This window comes from Mustela nigripes, chromosome 10, assembly GCF_022355385.1.
Source record: "Mustela nigripes isolate SB6536 chromosome 10, MUSNIG.SB6536, whole genome shotgun sequence".
NCBI lineage: Eukaryota > Metazoa > Chordata > Mammalia > Carnivora > Mustelidae > Mustela > Mustela nigripes.
Window position 1 is genome coordinate 65,889,464 of NC_081566.1, and position 15,074 is coordinate 65,904,537.

The following is a 15,074-nucleotide window of genomic DNA, read 5'->3' on the forward strand; positions in this document are numbered from 1 at the left end:
GGGGGGGGGGGGGGGGGGGGGGGGGGGGGGGGGGGGGGGGTCCGGCGCGCGCGGTGCGGCCCGGGGTGCGAGGGGAGCGGGTGTCCTGGGGAGTTCGGACGGGGACGGCGCGTGTGGCCGTGAGCTGTCGCGGTGCGGGTGCGGGCGCGCGGGACCGGGAAGTGCTCCGGGAGAGTTGGCGGGGTCCGAGCAAGTGTGCGGGAGTTCCCCGCGCGCCGCGCCGCGTCCCGGAGCCGGCCGCCCGCTCCGCCCCGCCGGCCGTGCCCGCGCCCTGCGCCGCCTGGGAGCGCCCGCTGCTGCCGGCGCGGGGGAGCCATGGCGGTGGCGCGGTCGGCGCGGGTCTGTGCGCGGCCGAGGACGGGGCGCTCGTCCCGGCCGGTCGTGCGGGTGGGAGCCGTCCTCGGGCGGCGGCCGGTCGGGCCAGCGCGAGCCCCGACGTGCGGGGAGGCACGGGCGGCCTTCCTGCGGCCGGGTCGGGGCCGGCGCCGGCGCCGGGCCGGGAGGCTGCTCGCGACGGCGCCGCTGCGGGGTGGTCCTGCGCCCGTGCGCGCGGTGCGGGGCCCGACTTCCCCCTGGCGCGGAGCGGGGAGTGGAGGCCGAACGACATCCTTTCCCCAAGGTCACGCCGAGCGGGTGGCCACGCTGAGGCTGTGCCCGAGTGCGGTGCCTGCTTGTCAGGCGGTGCGTTCTCCGCACGCCCGGGCCCCGCAGGGTGTCCCGCACCGTCGGGCTTCCCGGGGAGCCGGGGGCGCGGGCGCCTGGCCGGCGCGGCTGCCGGGGCTGAGCCGTGTCGCACGTGTGCACGACCCTGGGCCGGCCCTGCAGGGTGGCCTGGAGGAAACGCGTCCACACCGGGTTAGTGTCGCTGCCGGAGGAGTCGGGCCCTGACGCTCCGCGCGTGTGGTCGCGTGTGGTGCGGTTAGCAGGTCTGCCCGGCTCCGGCCGGCCCTGCGGCCGCTGGAGGACTGCTGGCCGCCTCTCTCGGAGTCTGTGGGCGGGAGGACCTTCTCCTCTTCGTCCCTCAGATGGATTTACGGAGTTTACGGAGCAGGTACTCAGCGAGTGGTCCCTGCCGTGGGGGGAGAATAATCGAGGTGACCCTGTGGACACAACCTGGGTGCCTCTGAGGGGACTTGCCGTGGCCGTGGTAGGTTAAGGCCAGCCACCAGGACGAGTCAGTGTTGGGATTGAAACTAAAACTTTCCTAAAAAGTCTGTTGAGTGTGGAGGGAATTTACTCTCCGGGGCAGGTTTACACGGAAGCATGCAAGTCTGTTTGTCCCTGGGAAAGCGGGCAGGTCTGGGGCACACGGCGCCTCCTCCTGCATCTTCTGTTGACATTTATGACTATACTGTTTTGGGGATCTGGTCATTGTTGCTGGACATTCCTGTGGATATTGGAACTTTTTGGCCGGGCTGAAGGAGTTCTCTAAAGACTGATTTTGCAGTAGGGATCCCGTCAGTGACTATGAGGGGGAAATGCTTGAAGGAAGACCGCATAACGGTGCATCTCTGGAAAACTGAGTAGTTTTGATATGCTAGATTAGTAGTTCTTAAAGTTTTTTGGGGTCACTTATCCTTCTGAGACTCTGATGACAGGTCCTCACTGATAAACGAGCTTTAACACAGTCACACAAATGATGCAGACGGTTTCAGGAACTGAAATTGTGATGAAGTAGAACCTTTTCATATTTAGGTCTCATTTGAAAGCCTTTTAAAATACATGGAGCTTTGTTTGGAGATGAAGATGTTGGTATGAGTTTTAGGTGAAAAAGATTCTGTGACAGTTTTTGGTGTGCTGAGAGTGAGGAGAACTTTAAGGTCGTGTCTTTTACTCTTTTTATAAACTCGATTTTGCAACGTTAGTACAGGATTCTGAGTTAGGTGGTAAGAAAACATATTGCTCAGATATTTATGGCTTTATTCTTTTTCCTTTTTATTCTTAAACTCCTCTTTCTGGTTTTGCATTGGGATTCAAGCTTCCGAAGCTCATTTACTGGATTTGTGTTATGTGTAACAAACTTTATCAATTGAATTCTGTGCAGGAGACACACAGATGAGTAATATATGGGCTCTGTCCTTGGACAGATTCTAATCCACTTGAAGCTGAGGATTCTGTGATGGGGTTGGTTTTCAGAAGGGCAAGAAGGAGGGAAGAATATTCCTAGAAGTTGAGGTTTCATGACTTAACTGCAGAGTTTTTGCGGTTATTAATTCTTAGGAAGCTATGAAGTCTTCCCACTCTGTATGCAACTTTGTAACTATGAAATGTGTTTTGGTGTCATCTGGTGTTTTTGAAAAGGAGGCATACTTTGGTTGCCTTCCTTGTCTTGTTCTCAGTGTATTTATGTAGTGAGTTTGTAATGAAAGTTTTAATGTCTTTTTTTGGTTGGGGGGTGGTGTGCATGCATCCAAGAAACTCTTCTGGGGTAAAATGCAGCAGCTATTTGATAGACTACCCATGCATTAAGTACTAGGTATTTAAAATACTTACTGCATTTTTGAAAGAACCAGAAATTCGGAAAGGTGTTTTGATAGCACAGATTACAGGATTCGTTAAGATAATGGAAAGATTTGAAGAAAAAATGGTGCAATTTTCTCTACTCTTTATTGTCATGGCCTCTGTGTAAGAATGTCATGGAAATTTGTGAAAAGTTTAATGTTTTCTCTAATTTTTAACTTGGATAGTAAATTTGTGGGTTTTTAACCCACTGAGCCACCCAGATGCCCCTAAATTGGTGGGTTTTTAAAATAATATGTTTTTCATATGCATGTAGTGTGTATCTGTGCATATAGATACATATTTATATAGCCTTGGTTGTATGAGATACTTGATAATTTAAAAAATAATGCTTATAATAATTATAAGAAATTATTCAGAATCTAAGGATCACGGAACAAAAGCAATTTTCTTGTCATATTTTTGAGTTGTGTTCTAAAATATGGAGCATAGGAGTGCCTGGGTGGCTCAGTCTTTAGATTTCTGCCTTTGGCTCAGATCATGATCCCCGGGGTCCTGGGATCGAGCCCCAGCTAGGGCTCCCTGCTCAGTGGGAAGCCTGCTTCTCTCTCTCCCGTTTTAGCTTCCCCTGCTTGTGTTCCCTCTCTCGTTATCTCTGTCAAATAAAAATAAAATCTTTAAAAAATAAAGTATGGAGCATAACTTTATTCCCCTCTATCTTGCTAGGCATTGTGTCTTTATGGCATTAGCAGTACCACTTGAGGTTTTTTTTTTTTTTTTTTAAACATTTTTTTTTTAAAGGTTTTATTTATTTGACAGACTGAGATCACAAGTAGTCAGAGAGGCAGGCAGAGAGATAGGAGGAAGCAGGCTCCCCGTTGAGCAGAGAGCCCGATGCGGGGCTCGATCCCAGGACCCTGGGATCATGACCTGAGCCGAAAGCAGAGGCTTTAACCCACTGAGCCACCCAGGCGCCCCACCACTTGAGGTTTTATCCTAAGTCTTCCAGAACTTACAAATAGAGAAGTGGCCACATTTAGTCCTGCCAGAATGACTGCCTGTATACAGTGGAGAAGTTTTACCATATCTGTAGGTGATGCATCTGTAGTTAAGAATTTCATATTGCTATTTGAGTCATGTGTGTTGGTCTGAGTTGTTTAAAGGTAATACATAATCTTCCTGATGTCTGCTCTGAAGTCTGCTTTGTGGTAGCCTTTCTAGAAGCCTGACCTGTCTTAAACCTGGTTGCCATAAAAGAGGGGAAGTGAAAGTAATTTTTGTTTTATTTTGAGTTATTTTGCTATTTTTAAAAGTTATTATTTCTTTATTTATTTGACAGAGATCACAAGTAGGCAGAGAGGCAGGCAGAGAGAGAGAGGAGGAAGCAGGCTCCCCACTGAGCAGGGAACCCGATGCTGGGCTTGATCCCAGGACCCCATGAGCTGAAGGCAGAGGCTTAACACACTGAGCCACCCAAGTGCCCCTAAAATTATTTTTTTCTTTAAATTACCTGTAATTTTTTTGGTTTTGTTTATATTCTTTTGTACTGAGTTGTTAGATTTTCAAACTTAGGATTTGTCTTCTTAGTAAATGATAACTGTCAAGCTTACATTTCATGTTTTAGAGGTTAGTATTTTAGTGACTGCCTCCTTGGTGGTAGTCAATGGCAGCGTGATGTTGACACAACATAATAAATTACAGATTTTTTTTTAAAGATTTTATTTATTTATTTGACAGAGATCACAAGTAGGCAGAGAGGCAGGCAGAGAGAGAGGAAGGGAAGCAGGTCCCCTGCTGAGCAGAGAGCCCGATGTGGGGCTTGATCCCAGGACCCCGAGATCATGACCTGAGCCGAAGGCAGAGACTTAAACCACTGAGCCACCCAGGTGCCCCAAAATAAATTATAGATTTAAGTGATGACAGAAATGTAATAACCTTGTTATTTTAAGAGTTTTGTTGCCTTTGTTGGACAGCTAACTTTTGTATATTTGAAGAATCTAAAATTTATTTTAGCATTGATTGGTTTTGCTTTTCATAGCTTTTCATCCTTTGCTCTCAGACATACTCAAGTCGATGACAGGATTGTGTACTTTTTCCATTTCATTTTGTTCATTTTTTAAACATGGTAAATTTCAAACATACAGAAATGAAGAGACCAGTGTAGTGAGTTCTGGATTCAGCCCCTGGCCTCAGCAGTCAGTGTCACCGGTTGCTACCCTGAGTCCCTACCTGCTGGCCTCGCGGCCACCTCGCCTCCCCTGCTTTTGCTTATTTTGAAGCAAATCTTTCAGATATTATATAATTTCATTCATAAATACTTCAGTGTATGCATTCTTTTTACACTTTAATGGAGAAATATTTCTCCATAGTTAGATCTCTATAACTTTTTAAATTAAAGTGATGATAAGCGGAATGAAACTACTTCTAATCCATTTTACATGTAAGGATTGCCTCTGCAAACTATAAGAAATGAACGGAATAGAATTCACCTCACTGCCTTTTAGATGTTTGCATTGAAAAATGCAAACAGTTCCTGTGTTTGCCAGAAAAGCTTATCAGCTTTTTTCTAATGTACAAGTGAGAAATAATGTGTCTCTTATAGTCTTTTTTTTTTTTAAGTGCTAGTAACAAGATGCTGAAAACATTTTTGAGTTCTTCTTGTTCTTGATTTTCTAACTGAATCTAATTACCACAGAGAAATCAGATAATACTGGAGATGTTGAACCAGAGCTGAAATTGGTTTAAATTCATCTTGGATGGTATGAAATAACATTGTTTTGAATTTTGAAAGTTTAATTGTAGACAATTGAAAGTCCGTACCATTGCGTCAGTTGTTAACTACAAACCATTCGCAATTATGATGAGGATAGAAACATTGTAGAAAAAGAAAGTACATTTCCTGTTGTTACAAAGATAAATCAAACATAGAGATTTGAAGTGATTACTAATAAAGTAGAATTTAGCCTTCTATAAAAAGATGACAGTTAAAATTATGAGTGTGAGTTCTGTCACTAGTGAAACTTTGATTAACTTATCTTTTGTTATATCTTATAGTCCCACAGTAAATAAATCATGAGTTTTTGACTTGTTTTACATTTTATGTCTTCCACACTTGGTACCAAATCACTCTTCTCTTTCTGTCCTAATTTCCTAAAACCCCAGGTGGACAGTGTCAGATTAGAAAGTAACTATATTGTTGGCTTCTTGTTACAAGGGACATTATTTAGAATATGGAGATGATATTCCTTATGATATGGTTTCTTAAATTGAGCATTGCTGAAAATGGAAGCACCAGAATTTAAATGTTTACTAATATAAGAAGCCTAATAGTGCTTAATGGAGAGAATTTAAAAGATTGTCTTTGAATGAAGAAACTGTTAACTCTGACATTTGAGGATATGGGGGACTGAATCAGTCATTTATGATAATTCCAGGGTACATATTTTATGGAATATAAAGGTCTTCAAAGAAGATTGGAGGATGTACATCTTAAGTGCAGATTACACCAAGTGAAGTGACAGCACTTGAGGAAGTTAAAGTTTAGATGCAGAAACATATCAAAGAAAAAAGAGTAATCACCTTGAAACTACAAGGAGAGATTTAATTTAACTTTGTGTGTGGAAAGAAAAAATGTTATATAAATGTAGATAAAGTCACAGTTAAATTCTGTTCAGCAAGTGTTCTTTCTGTGGCACCCGGGTGACTCGGTCTGTCGAGCATTGGACTCGCGATCTCAGCTCAGGTCTTGATCTCCATCTTGTGCCTGGAGCCTACTTTAAAAAAGACAAATAGAGGCGCCTGGGTGGCTCAATGGCTAAAGCCTCCGCCTTCGGCTCAGGTCATGATCCCAGCGTCCTGGGATCGAGCCCCGCATCAGGCACTCAGCTCAGCGGGGAGCCGGCTTCCCCCTCTCTCTCTGCCTGCCTCTCTGCCTGCTTGTGAGCTCTCTCTGTCAAATAAATTTTTTTAAAAATCTTGAAAAATGAAAAAAGACAAATAAAAAGTATTTTTTCTATTCATCTCTCATTCAGCCGGCTGACATTTTTCTGATGCTCATCTCATTTCTATTTCTGTACTTAGGTGTTAGGAAAAGAGAAGGTTTTTTTTTCCTGCCTCAGAAAGTAGTGAATCTAGTAAGAAGATCATCATGTTAACAAATGCTACAATACATAGTATAGTACATTTCTCCCAGGTAGAGAAGGGAGAAATTTATTAACTCTGTGGAGAAAACGAAAAGGTTAAGTATAGCTTCCTGCAAGGGGGAGAGCCAGGTCTTCAAGGATAAATACGAGTTACTCAGTAAGGCTTAGAGGAGACGTTCTTGATAGCAGAAGACACCTGGGAAGGCATAAAAATGAGAATGACATAGCAGGATGAGTTAGGAGCTGCAGTTCGGATCTGCACTTTCTGCCTGTTTTCCTAGGATTTCCTGTGTCCTCAGTACCATGTAAGGTTGGGTTTTGTACTTAAGAGATCCACAGAACAACAGTGGAGCTGTGTTCCACACACTCTGCCTAGACAACATCATAATACGCTGTTACTGTTAAATAAAGGTTATTTCTCACAAAGATTAAAGTCAAGAAAATAATTGTTATGTTTTAGTTATTCAAAAAACTTCTACTAGAACACTCCACCCCTTCCCCATCCTCATCCGGGCGTCATTCATTAGCATTATATGCCTCCAGCCAGTGAAGACTTGGTAGGATTGCTTTTCTGAGGAGTGAGCAGATCTCCCAGCCTGCACATTGGTGCATTTCCCCCTCAGTTTGTTGAAAATCTGAAATAGTGATTAAGATCATGGACTCAGAAATCAGATTGACTAGGCTCAGGTCCCAGTTTTGCTACTTACGGTGTAATCTTCAGGCAAATACTTAAGGTCTTTGGTTTTCTTGACTGTAAGATGATGGTAATACAGCACAGGGTTGTTGAGAGATTGTACCAGGTAATATATGAGAAGTGCTTAGGTAGCGTCATGTGTGTCATGTAGCAAGTACATAATACAGATTTGCTATGACTAGTTCTCTTATTTCCTAGAAAGAGAAATTTTTTTAAGGAAAATAAATGATCTAGCATGCATATAATGCTTATAGGAAGTAAGAACATGTAAAATACATTTTAAAAGTATGTATAAACAACTTTGTTACATATATATGTATTTTTTCTAATTCTCAATTTATGTTCTCTTACTTTCCCTCACCTGTGAATTCTACTTTTGTGTTCTCTCACTTAACTCTAGACTAGGCTTTTTTTGTTTTTTAAGATTTTATGTTTAAGTAATCTCTGTGTAGACCCAACATGGAACTCGAATTTACAACCCCAAGATCAAGAATCACATGCTTTAATCAACTGAGCCAGGAGCCCTGAGACTGGGCTTTTATGTTTGGCTGCTGCTTTTTACCAAATCAAGTACTTGTCTTTAAAGTGAACAGGAATATATCTTTCAGTTTGAAGTTTTTAGGGCAGAGAACTTTGTCTTTGAACTGAATTGGGTTTAGTTAGGATGGTTTTCAATATATGTATGTATGTATTTATTTATTATTATTTTTTAAGATTCCATTCATTCACTTGACAGAGAGAGAGAGAGATCACAAGCAGGCAGAGAGGGGTGGGGAGGTAGCAGGCTCCCTACCGAGCAGAGAGCCCGACGCGGGGACCCCGAGACCACGACCCGAGCCGAAGGCAGAGGCCCAACCCACCGAGCCACCCAAGCGCCCCTGTAGTTATTTATTTTTAAAGGTTTTATTTCTTTGAGAGAGAGCACACATGCGCATGGTAGAGGGAGTGGGAGAAGCAGAGTCCCCGCTGAGCAGGAGCCCGAAGCAGGGCTCAGTCCCAGCACCCTGAAACCATGACCTGAGCTGACGACAGACGGTTTACTGACAGAATCTCCCAGGCACTCCAGCATAGTTCTGTTTTTAAATCTGATCATCTCTTTGGTTTTTAGAAGCCTGGTGTATCCTTCCAAAGCAGAACCTGTTGCTTTCACTAAACCGCCTGCGTTTATTGAGTGTTTAGTATGTGCTAGACTTTAGGATACAGTAAAGAATGAACCAGACAAGGTCCTTGAGCATTTTCATTTTACTCTTCCAGAACAAGATGTTTTAGTACTGCTGCAGTGTGCTACCATCATCTACATGTGGTTCAAGCAAGGTATTGTAAAACTTTCTGAAAGAATGTCTTGGAATATGATTATTTTATACCAGAGCAAGTCAGTTCTAGGACAAAACCCTCTTCCTCTTGAGGCCCTCCATTATCTGCCTATGTTTTATCCAGGCGATCTACCGTGCAGTTCGTCCTTTGGGACATCAGTAGATTAACTCCTCTGTTCAGAGTCAAATAAAAATTAAAACTAACATTCTGTCTCCTATGCCTTCTAACAGAAGGAACATGTAGACTTTCATTCAGTAAATATTAATTGTATACTTACGTTACACCAGGTACTGTTCTAAGCCCAGGGGGTACAGCAGTGAAAAAAAAAAAACAGTCAAAAATCATTGCTTTCAGGGGCATCCGGCCGGCTCAGCTGCTAAGAGCGTGCACCTCTTGATCTCGGAGTCTTCAGTTCAAGCCCCACCTTCGGTGTAGAGATTACTTAGAAAAAAATCATTGGAGCTCACTTTGAGTAAGATATTAAATAAATGGATATAATGTCATAGCATCTCTACAGCAGGTGCTGTGAAGCACATGTAAGTGAAGTGGAGCGGGGTCAGTGGTTAGGGAGGTCCTTTGAGGCAGTGGTACTGCAGTGGAGACCGGAATGCTGCCAGGCAGCGTCTGGGGCGACAGCACAGGCCCTCAGGCAGTAGTATGTTTGTGTTTAAGAAATGAGAAAGGGCTAGAACAGAGGAAACGAGGTGGGGATGAATGATAGGAGATAGGTAAAGAGGTTAGCCTGGGCTATGTAACGGAGAGACCTAGAAGACTTGACTCAGTAACTAGATCTTATTCTAGATTATTCTAGATTTGATAGGAACCTGTTGGGAGGTTTGATCAGGGAAGTGATGTACCCTTTGAAAGGCAAGAATGAGGCAACCAGAGTGGCCAGGTAGGCCATTGTGACACTTGAGGCAAGAGAGGGTTGTGAGGAGCACTTAGGGTGGTGTCAGGGAGACCGGGTCGCCATCTGTTCTTAACGGTGGGGGGATGAGAACTTGGATTGGCTGTGGGGTGTGAGTAAAATTATGGTTTCACATTGGGTTTTGCTGAACATTTGCTGAAATTTGGAACACCGGGAGGGGCAGGTTGCAAGAGTGCAAAAATTAAGAATTTGTTTTGGATGTGTACTGACTTTCCTATTATTTCTGTTACTTCTATTTCTAATTCTATTCCGGTTGAGGTATTGAGTAGGAAGTTTGATCTATAAAATCAGGATTGGGGCAGATAGAAATTTGGTAGTTGATCAGGGTAGCGTGATCAGGTAGAGGGATTTAGAGCCATGGGACTTGATGAGATCACCAGGAGAGTGAGTGTAGACAGGAGATGAAGTTCTTGGAATGAATTGTGGAGTATTCTTTGGCATTTAGAGGTATTTAATCCGTACTGCCTCGGCTGAAAGGATAGTGTGATAATTTCACAAATAATACTTTCTTAAGAAAAGCTGGCAAGTACTAGTAAAGACAGAGACAAAAAAAAGTGGTTGAAGAGCAGATTTATTTTCTGTCAAATAGCTTTTTGATTGTTCCGAGATCAGAACACTCATTTTATGTGAAACTAAAACACAGTGCCTATTTTTACTAGATTACCCTGAAAAGATGGCCAGAATGGTCATTACCTTCCTAGATATCCATTGTGGAAGGCAACATAAACTAAAATAAAGAAATAGAAATTTATAAAATAATGAAGTTTTGGGGGGCCTGGCTGGCTCAGTTGGAGGAGCATATAACTTTTGATCCCAGGGTGGTGAGTTTGAGCCCAATGTTGGATGTAGAGATGACTTAAATAAAATGTAAAAACTAGTAATAAAATAAGGAAGTATCAGAAGACATGAAGCTTCTTATCCATTTGCATGATAACCATTCCTGGCTTGGACAAGTTAGAGTGAGGTCAGGCTGTGTCCTGTTTTCTTCTCTGGTCTGTCACTGGGCATTATTAAACCTTCCTTTAATGAAGCTGGTTTTTCATCTGTAGACTTGCTGAATCAACACATTAACATCTGAGAATACATTTGTAAGATCCAATTTGTGAAGGTATTAGGGACTTAATATTGTTTAGGTTTACTTGCTGCATATTTGGGGACATCTGGGCTTGGGTAGGAATTTTTTTTTTAATGTATTTGTGGTGTCCAAAATGGAAAGGAATAGAAATTACAGCCCAGATCACAGCATATAGGTTATTTTGTGGGGTTGATTTAAACCCTACCAGAAGTCCTCTTAGCTACCGCATGAAGCAGATCCTGTCTCGCTTGAGTGCATGACTTCCCGCTGGCCGGTCCCCCTCAGCCATTAGGAACGTGCAGGGCCCATCTGTTGAATTGCACTGTGCCCGAAAGGCTAGTAGTTTTGGGCTTTGTCAGTCCAGGAAGAGAAATTAATTCCATAACATTGAAGGGAAACATTTCTAATAACAACATACTCCCCAGGGTTTACCTGACATCTTGTTGCAATTTTATAGAAATCACTGAAGAATTAAGGGTCCGTCGTGTACGAGTTCTCTTTCCCAAGTCAAAGTCCGAATCATCAGGTGTGTGCATTAGAGAGCCGTTTCTCTTCCGGGTAAATGGTGTCCTTAAGAAAACACTGCCCCAAATTTCCAGATAGTTTAGAGATGATCTTCTTAAGTAGAAACCGAGATGTGTAAGAGGGTAATGTGATTTGGGATTCAGATAAGCTTCTAAAAATACTTCTAGATGAATCTATTTCACAAAAATCTGGAAACTGTTCACAGAGACTTAGATGGCTCAAAAGGGGCATCTTCTAGTTTCCTGGGTATCCATTCTGTGCCTTACCTTAGCAGCTGGCCTCAAAAACAGAGGATGATGATGATGGTAGTAGTAGTAGTGTTAGTAGTAGTAGTAATAGTACTACTACTAGTAGTAATAGTACTAGTAGTAGTAATAATAGTAGCAGTAGTAGCAACAGCAGCAGCAGTTGTGATGGGCCCCATTAAGAATACAGTGAATCTTTTTATACGCTTTCCCCAAAAGCGCATATATACACATAGAAGTTCTGCTGTATGATTTTGGGGAGTTTATAGGCAATTTTTGTTGTAGGCCAACACCCCTTGTTTCTTAGTCCTCTCAGTTACGAATGCTACAGAATGGCGGCTGTGTTCTTTACCTGATGTTCAACGTGATTGCTCTTAAAAGCGGAGGCAAGGGGCGCCTGGGTGGCTCAGTCAGTTAGGCGCCTGCCTTTGGCTTATGTCGTGATCCCGGGGTCCTGGGATCAAGCCCCACGTTGGACTCCCTGCTCAGCGGGGAGCCTGCTTCTCCCTTCCCCTCTGCCATTCCCTCGCTTGTGTGCTCTTTCTCTCTCTCTCTGTCAAATAAATAAATAAAATCTTAAAAAAAAAGCGGAGGTGAACTCACGTAAGGGCAGTGGTGGTTGTGGAGAATGGTTTGAGTAAATCTTTGCTGGACTCATCTGTCCACTACTCCCCCCCCCACCATTTTGGTAGTACAGTAACTTCTGGAGGATCAGTAGTTACAGCAGCACACCGGTGCTAGAGATGACGGGCTGGATGTAAGAAAAGCAGTTCTCTTCACGCCGGGTAAGATGGCAGCAAAGTGAGCATTGCTCTCTGTGCCCCACCCTGACTGGCTTCCCTAGCTACATCCCACACCCCTTTCTGAATGTGACTTCTGAATCCGAATCCCAGCGTGTCTCTTGGCATAACAGACTGCTGAGCTCCTCCTTCAGGATCCTGTCGGCCCCTTCAGCGGCGTCTCCCTGGGTCTCTTGCCCTTGTGCTGCAGCTGTTTGGAGCCGTCATCTTTCCCAAACACAGTTCGTTTATATCTCCATGACTTTCATGTTCCTCCCAGTGCCTGGCTGCCTAGAGAACACCTTCCCATCTTCTGAGACAAGGTTCAAGTTGCTGCTGTGAAGCCTTACCTGGCCATCTCCCCTCTTTTGGTGACCAGTGCGCACTCATTTCTCTTTGGCACATGCCTGGGAGTGGAGTTGCTGGGCCACAGGGTAAGCATATTTTTATGTTGAGTAAATACTGTCACACAGTTTTCCAAACTGATTGTATGACTTTGTAACTGTGCAGGAATGCATGGGGTTGCGTTTGCCACATCTGCACCAACACTTGTCATTCTCTTTCGTTTGAGCCGTTTTAGTGCGAAGTAGTATTACATTGTGGTACTGACTTGCATTTCCCTGATTGGTAAGGTCGAGCATCTTTCAGTGCTTGTTGCATATTTGAGTATCTTTTTTGGTAAAGTACCTGCTCTTAATACGTATTCTGAACGCATTCCTTTTCTGCAGTATGTGCCTTGCACGTGACATTATCCAATGTGTGGCCTTTTTAATCTCATGGTGGTTTCTTTTGATGAATAGAAGTTTGTATTTTTATGAAGTCCAATTAATTTTTTCCCCTGTAGAAAGGGGGAGGTGGTGCTCTAGTTTGATGAGATAGGTAGTTAGTGGGGGAAATGTAGAATTCCTTACCAGCAGGTGTGAAGTTTCAGTCAAGCAGGATGAGTAAGTGGGAGGTATGCTGGACGACGATGTACCTGTGGTCAACAGTACTGAATTGCACACGTAAAAATTTGTAAAGAGGGTAAATCTCATGGCAAATCTTCTTACCACAATAAAATAATAATAATTTTTTTTAAAAAGTGTGTAATGCGCAGCTGTCTATTGAATGGAAAAGAACAGGAGAGGAATGTTTTAAGGAAGTAGCTAGTCAGTGGCAGAATATTGGAGTTAGAAAGTGGTCCACTGTTAATTGTGTTACTTTGCTCAATTTCATGTAGATGTGAACACAACAGTAAGACTTCGAGAGGTACGGACATGGTAGCTCTGTGTATCTTAGATCTTATAAAAATGTGTTTTTATTGGATTTTGGCCTAATTATGGAACTAATACAAATTCTATAATATGTCAAGAAAAATACACATAATTTTATTTCCAAACCTTTACCCCTAAAATAACCAGTGCTTTTAGCTGGTGTGTGTATAATCATTTGTACTTAATTCCATATGCATATAAATACACGTGGTTGGTTTTCTTCCTATTCCCTGCACGTGTAACATGACGCTTGCTCTTTTCCTGAAAAAAAAGGTAGACGTGGTTCTGTATTTGTGTGCGTGTGAATATATATATGTGTGTGTGTGTGTGTGTATATTTAAATTTTTTCTGTGGCCACATTATGCAGTGCTGTAATAAGCATTTATTGGTGCTTTTGTTTTTCTATGATAAGAGTATCTAAAGTTGCTATTGAAGTCTAGAGTATGAAAAATTGTCCTAGATGCTGTAAGAATTGCTTTCCAGAATACATGTGGAGGCCGCTAGTATTTATTTTCCTGTATACTTTGCTGTTTTTGCTTGTATCAGTGTTTTAAACTTCTACCAAACTGATGAGTGAAAACTGTCTTGTTGTAGCTCATACCTCCCTCACTACTAACGATGTGGCGCTTCTTTCTGTGTTTCTGTTTATTTCCATTTCTTCTGTGACATCTCTGTGCACATCTCTCGTATTACATAATTTCTTATCAGTTTATAAAATGACTCTTAACCATACTGATTTACTTTTTAAAAAAGATTTTATTTATTTATTTATTTACTTACTTATTTATTAATATATTTAAAAAATTTTATTTATTTATTTGACATATCACAAGTAGGCAGAGGCAGGCAGAGAGGGAGGAGGAAGCAGGCTCCCTGCTGAGCAGAGAGCCTGAGTGAGGAACTTGATCCCAGGACCCTGGGATGATGACCTGAGCAGAAGGCAGAGGCTTAACCCTCTGAGCGCCCCAAAGATTTTATTTATTTATCTGACAGTGAGAGAGGGAATACAACAGGGGGAGTGGGAGAGGGAAAGGCGGACTCCCCACCGAGCAGGTGCCTGACATGGGGCGATCCCAGGACCCCGGGATTGTGACCTGAGCTGAGGGCAGATGCTTAACGACTGAGCCACCCAGGCGCCCCTGTAATGTTTTTATATAATCAAATCTCTCAGTATTCTCCTGTATGGCTTCTAGTTTCTTGATTTGATTAGGAAGGTTTCTATACAGTAGGCTATAGAAATAGTGACAAAAATCCTTCAGATACTTTCATTTTTGCATCTAGCTCTTAAATCCATGAGGAAGTTACTTTTGAGTATAACGGAAAGAATGGATCTAACTTTGTTTTCTCTAAGTGAACAGCCAGTTAGGGAATATGTAGCAGCGTATGTCAAATAAGTCATCTTGTTGCCATGTTGAAAGCTATTAACTGAAAAAGTTTTTACAAGATTATCATTAGCCCCTATTTTGTTTTTATGCAAGGGAGAGAACCCTTTCCACAAGGTACCTTGTGTTGATCTGTCAGAAAATTTTTAAATGGCTTCATTGAGATTTGTTTTGTGTCCTCTATAATTTACTGATTTAAAGTGTACAATTCTGGGCGCTTGGGTGGCTCAGTTGGTGGGGTGACTGCCTTCGGCTCAGGTCATGATCCTGGAGTCCC

The 15,074-nt window shown here is 43.0% G+C and overlaps 1 protein-coding gene across 3 annotated transcripts in view; it reads left to right on the top strand.

Moving 5' to 3' along the window:
* Window positions 1–15,074, top strand: part of ASH1L (ASH1 like histone lysine methyltransferase) — a 180,968-nt gene that overhangs the window by 413 nt on the left and 165,481 nt on the right. For 2 of the 3 annotated variants that reach the window (XM_059413755.1, XM_059413757.1), the window contains exon 2: window positions 12,443–12,596. The exons of the other annotated variant lie outside the window; for it this stretch is intronic. The gene's annotated coding sequence lies outside the window, so the exon portion shown is untranslated. The remainder of the gene's footprint in view (window positions 1–12,442; window positions 12,597–15,074) is intronic. 3 annotated transcript variants of the gene reach the window in all.